Genomic DNA, 6,676 nt, shown 5'->3' on the forward strand with positions numbered 1-6,676 from the left:
TTAAATTATGCTTCTTCCTCATTCTGATGTTCAGTTTGAACTTCAGCAGGTTTTCTTGACCGTGTCTCCCTGCCTGCCCTGAGTTCCTGCCATGTGATTGGCTGATTAGATAGTTGCATAAACAAGCAGTTGAACAGATGTCCTTAATAAAGTGACTGTGAATGTACATTTTTGTTTTATTGGCTAATATCCCCTGTTGCAAGTGTATGCAAGTCCAGTCGTATACAATTAGCTGATGTTTTGCTTGTTCTTGGATGTGTAAAACTGTAAAAATGACAAAACATGAAAGCCTGCAAAGATTGCTAACTTACTGTGGGTCTCCGGGGGTTAAAGAAACACCAGTTGAACTTCATAATCCTCATAGTTTAACTCATTTGGGTCTTCTTTCTTCATGGCTATTCAGACAGGCAGTGAATGTGATTAAGCAACACCTCTGAAATGAGGTAAGTAGGAAATTCTCAAATGCGGCTCAAAGAGTGCCAAAAGCCCGCCGCTTTGGCTCCTGTTAACATATGGATCAGTGGAGGAAATGTTTAAGCAATTAATTATACGTTTAAGGTTGGAAAAAATACGCAAATTTCTTTTATAACATCTTTTTTTTGCAGAGGAGAGGAAAATTTTTGTTATGGACAGACCTCATCATCGCAGGCCATCTTTTCCTCTTTTGTAGCCCCATGTTCCCTCTGTTGATGTGGAAGCAAAACGCTGAAAACCACAATTACATTTAAATCAGTCAAACTGTCTGATTAACAGAAAACCGCACACACGCACACACCGCTTGAAACGTTACTGTCACCCATCCTAAACACACACCATTACGGCATCGCAGTCTGAGCCCGTGTGAGGCTCGGCCGTCAATCAAGGCATATAGCAGGTTTCCGTCTTTGAGTCCCAAATATGATATTCAGTATTTCTTATGCAGTAAAGCAGCGGGGCCACTGTTGACTTAGGCAAGGTTACTGACAAAGAGGGTCAGAGCTGTGAGCAATCATGCTGTTCTTCCAAGCCTCTCGGAAAGGTTTGGAAAAGAGAAAAGAGGGAGGGTGATTTATTAGGAACCTCAATATTTGACACACTCATTTGTGAAAATAAGTCTGCAGCCTATCAAAGCCATCGCTTACATTAAAAAACCCATGGAAAGCTCTTTTGAAACTACTTTTGTTGTTTTTTTTAACTGGGCAGGCCGGTTTTCATTCATATTTCCTGGCACGGCACTTTACTCCCTCTCCATCTGAGGGACTATATCAAAATAAACAGCTTAACCCCGAGACGGCATTTAAAAATTATATTGTGAACAATACAGAAGGTATGCCGTTTCCCAGAGCCCGCTTAACAGCATGTAATGCAATAAAGCTCGATTAAAAATGTGTAATATTATGATCTAATATAACCACTGAGTCTTTAGTTGGAGATGCCGTGCAACGGGACCGAGTGATTCATAGTGCTGAAAATATTCACAATACCCTCTTATTTTTTCTTAATATTCAGCTACAGGAACTGGGTCTTATTATTAGTGGTTTACACACAATGTTAATTAATTCAAGGAGTCAAACTTCTATGCATACAAGTCATTGTATTAAAGTGAATTAAATCGTTTTAATGGATATTAAATAACCGCAGGGGCGTGCGGTGAGTCATATTTGGAGTGTATTTTCATTTTAGTGTAAATGGCGTGTGGGTGAGCAGACAAGATCCTGCCCCTGTGCTCCCCGTGGGTTTTTATTAGGGCCTTGTGGATGACAACAGAATATATGACTTGGCTTCGTATGGGAATTCTGGGAAAGTCATGGAATTTTGGACGTCTTGACGGAACACAGGCACTCCGGTCTTGGCCCATTCCCCTGTGGAGATGGAGGAAAGAGGAGGAATCCTTCTGCAGTGTGCGTTTGCGTCCTTGTGCGCATATACGGTGGCCCTTAAGGAGATCCTTATGGAGCTGACCCAGAATAATGACAGGTTTACAGCACAGCACCAAGCGGCAGGCCCACATGTGGCTGATATCAAACAAAGAGCAGGAACGCGCTGACGCAACCAAGTCGATCATCCCGATGATGATTAGAAAGGCCGGTGATCTGTATTACTGCCCAGGTACAGGATCTACTGTGTCTGTTTAATGCATTTATCTTCCTTTAGTCACAAAAATCTGCAAGCCTCGTAAAAAGACAATCTTCCATCTCTAAGGATTCACACAGTCTCTTAAATTTTGGAACAACCATGATTTAGATTTTTAACTACTTCAGTTTTCCATGTCAAGTCACATTTTATTTATATGGTGCATTTTAAGTGGTTTACAGGGACACTCATTTGTAAAGCCAGGTCACCAAGAACCCAATTACAAATATGGGACTCACATAAAGAGACAACATAATACAAATAACATTTGAAAAGATATAAAAATAAAAGCACAACTGAAGTCTAATAATGATTAGACAACAGTCAAACCACGAGGGACCTCAGGCTTAACTCTTTACCTCTTGAAAGCCTACTAGGAATAACTCTTGAATCTCTGTTCTGACACGAGTGGTTTCTGTCATATTTCAGTCCTGCTGTCAGAACAAAGTCGATGTGTTTGCATGACTAGTTAATGAGAGTGGTCTCTGCCTATGCAGCTACACTTGGAAACACCTAGAAAATAGTCTTGTGCTTGTCAACCAACATCTTTATTGATAGATACTGAAGTTTCAAAACTGTGTACATCGCTGAATGCAGTTAAGCCCTTGTTTTAAAGTCGTCAATCCACCGAGTGCGTGTCCTAATTTGTGCCCAGTTGTCATTCTGGCACGCCATGAAATAAGTTCCTAAATGTCATTGTTGCACATTCTGCCATGTGGTGACACGGAAACTTCTGTAGCACCTCCGTTTGTATCTTTCACTTGACAACTAAAAATAAAGTGTGACTTTAAGTTTCACATCTGTGCTTGTAGGGCTTTAGACCTGAAAGTTCATTTGAGAAGTCAAACTGAAGTCACAAAACTAAGGACGTTTCAGCTGAGTGCTGTGAAAGTCCTTCTGTTGTCCTTAAAGCCCAAAGGCCGGAGACTATGTCTTGTATTAATATGTGTTTTCCAGGAACTATATGCCTTAAGAACCAGCATAGTTTTTTGTCAGGTTTAGAGAGTTGTTTGTTACGTATTGATCCCAGTATGATTCTGTGTTATTGGTAAGATATCATGCGTTATAATCATGATGGGCAGAATCTGTGGGCTGCATCTGCGAATACTCTCCGGCTGTCTCGTCGTAGCCCCTCCCGGAGTCACTGATGTCATCAGTTTCCAGCAAATTTGCGGCGTGTGCTGGCGGTTTGGCATCGGCGTCTTCAGCGGAAAGGCATTTAACAGCGTTCAGATTCTGCAGCGCTACGGCTTTTCTAGAAAAGAGGAAGATGAGACTCATCTCGGACCCGTCTTTAATTGCGGTGACTTAATGTGAACGTATCTGTCGGGACTTGAAAGCCTTGAGACTCGACTTGAGTGTTGCCGTTGCAAGAGCTGCAGCTTGAATGATTTTGTCATCGGGGATTCGCGATGTAAAAGCAGAAAGATTATTGCTGGGCTTGACGCTCGTCTCAAACTCTTCATGAGTAACTTTAGCTTCGGCTCGTCCCAAATCGTTTTTAAATTGAATATGACTTGTTCTTGGCCGCAACCACCTATGACTTGATGCGGTTCATACGAATTTGAGACTGCAGAGAAGTGATTCATAACATAGATATGACTTGAGGCTTGTCTTGGACTTTGATTTTAGTTTAGTTTTAATTTTAGTCTTAAGTAGAAGACTGACTTCACAAAACTAGACACTTCGGACTTATCTCAGATGAGTCCAGACAGTACTTGAAGGCTTTTTTTAAAATAAAGAGTTCTTTTAGGATGTGCTATTAGAGGAGACCTTCAGAGAGACTCTGCATGTTATGTTTTCCCAATAGTCAAGCCACCAAGGACAGGTTCATAAATTTTAATTCAAGCCTGTGGAAATCCTATTATTGGATCCTTTCAAATCACTTTAAAGCCTTGGAAAGGCTTCACTTTCCACAACTGCCGAAGAACTTCATTATTTCCTTCATTTGTTCGCCTGTACGTGCAACGGAGGGTCAAAAATAAACCATGGTCATGTCATGTGCATAACCCTAAACCCAACCACAAGATTAAATAGCACCCATATGTCCTGATGTCAGTAGGAAATTTGCAAAAACGATTGAATTGCATGTGTAAACCTCATCCTCATATTCTGTCCAAAGGGTATACTTCTGCTATTTAATGCCATCCACAGAAGAAAGCCACCCTGACATGAAAGCAGAATCATATCCCACCTGAGCTACAAATGATCTCTCCCTTTGGGCTATGAGCTTACTTTGTGGTCTCCCATTTCCCTGCTCCCTGTTCTCTTCATCCATCCATGCCTCCGTCTGAGCTCCATTCAGAGAGAGAAGCAAACCACATGTTTCAGGGAGGAATCCTCAACGGGCAGCATCCCAGGCCAAAGTACCTCCAGTTCTCCTGCCCCCTGGCATCACTTAGTTCTACCCTGTCATTAAGGACAAGGCTGGATGATTTGTGTTGGAACGCAGCCCTTTATTAGAGCAGGATGGGTGCAGAGAGGGGGAACAGAGGAATGATGTCACCTCAGGTCGGGGCTGGAAGTGGGTTGAGACCTGCGGCGGCAGGATCGGTGTTGTCTTTGGGCTCCAATGCAGGAAAAGATGCCGCATTTGTCTGCGTGGATGGAGATGGAATGATGTGGAATATGGAGAACAAGACTGTGTAATTTGATATGTGTGTATTTGATCTGTATCTGAGTGAATGTGTGTCTTTTTCTGTATTGCGGGCACGCAAGTGTGTGCATGTTGTGTGCGTGCGTGTGTGTTTTTGCTACTCTGTGTGTGCAAAAGCATGCGGTTGGAAAAGTATAGGCTGTTTTATGTTGCGTTCGTTCTTTGTTTCAGTGTTTCTTTAGTGGGCGGATGGTTGAATGAATCATTTGGACAGAGGCTGAGGTATCAGAAAGTGTGGTTTGGCTCTGGGGGAGAAAGGGGGAGACAAGAGAGAAGGAAAACCAACTTGTACTTGTGGCTTCTGGAGTCCTAATGTGCACTACTGCACAGTGATGTGTGTCTGCCTCCCGCTACCTACTGCATGTCGTGTGGAACGTATCACACAAACCACAGACAGCAAAGACTGAAACTAATTATGCAAAGCATTTCTGTGCAAGTATAATGGTTAACAGTGTTGGCCAATGTTAACTTTATATGAAACTTGTTATGTTAGAGGCAGTTTATTGCGATAGTGCGTTACTGGGAGAAGTACCTCAGTAGAGTACGTTTTTAATTAAGAAAAATGAACGTCTCCTATCCAGTTAGCCATCATATGTTAGTTACAGTTAAGGTGAAAAGTTTACACCCACCCATCGTCGGTGGTAATTTGGGACTTTTAAAGATTTTTTGAATTGTTCTTTTTCCAGGATGGAATGATTGTACGACATACATCTTTAATGACTTTAAAAAACAAGAATTGAGTGCACAAATTTGAATATATTCTGGATTTTCTCTAATCCACACAGTCTCAAGGATATACATACACCCCCACTAATATTTGTTCCACTTTCGGTAGTCATCGACAAGCTTCTGGAATAATTCTGGCTGGATGTTTGACCGCTCTTCTTGGCAGAATTGGTAGAGTTCATTTTAATTGGTTGGTTTTCTGGCACAGATAGATTATAAGCGTAATCCACAATTTCTTTAATAGGTTTAAGGTTGGGGCTTTGGGAAGACCATTCCAGAGGTTTAATGGCCCATTTCTAAAGAACTGCAGATTCAGACCGCAAGCAAGACTCCTTGCCTTCAAAGTAAAAGCTCCACTTTTTGAAATGTGTTGGTTGCAGCAGTAAGGCAAAACTTTTACTTTGACCTCGAATGTTGTACGTTTCTGGTTTGCATGACACGTTTTGCTTTTTTCCCCCCCAAGTTTGACTATTGCATAGAGATCAAATGCAGAGTGTTTGAAGACAAGTCGGCGCCTTCCATGTAAGCTATGGGTGGCCGCAACAATCTGCTAGCACCTTAAGCGATCACAAGAAGGTTTTTGGTACAGCACCCTCTTTGCCACCAATTTAATCAAGAGTCAGCCAGCGATCACTCACAACGACTTAGGGAATACACATTATTCCCATGTGACCAATGGTGCCATGATGGTTGCTAACCAGGCCTGTGCAGCTAAGGCCTTAATACAGGGTGGGCTATTTATATGGATACACCGTAATAAAATGGGAATGGTTGGTGATATTAAAGTCCAGTTTGTGGCACATTAGTATATCCGAGGGGGCAAACTCCTCAAGATGGGTGGTGATCATGGTGGCCATTTAGAAGTCGGCCATCTTGGATACAACTTTTGTTTTTTTCAATAGGAAGAGGGCCATGTGACACATCAAACTTATTGGTAATGTCACAAGAAAAACAATGGTGTGCTTGGTTTCAACATAGCTTTATTCTTTCATGAGTTATTTACAAGTTTCTGACCACTTATAAAATGTGTTCAATGTGCTGCCCATTGTGTTGGATTGTCAATGCAACCCTCTTCTTCCACTCATCACACACTGATAGCAACACCGCAGGAGAAATGCCAGCACAGGCATCCAGTATCTGTAGTTTCAGGTGCTGCACATCTCGTATCTTCACACCATAAAC

The sequence above is a fragment of the Haplochromis burtoni genome, unplaced genomic scaffold (assembly GCF_018398535.1).
Source record: "Haplochromis burtoni strain Fernald_Lab_line unplaced genomic scaffold, NCSU_Asbu1 Contig_82, whole genome shotgun sequence".
NCBI classification, from domain to species: domain Eukaryota; kingdom Metazoa; phylum Chordata; class Actinopteri; order Cichliformes; family Cichlidae; genus Haplochromis; species Haplochromis burtoni.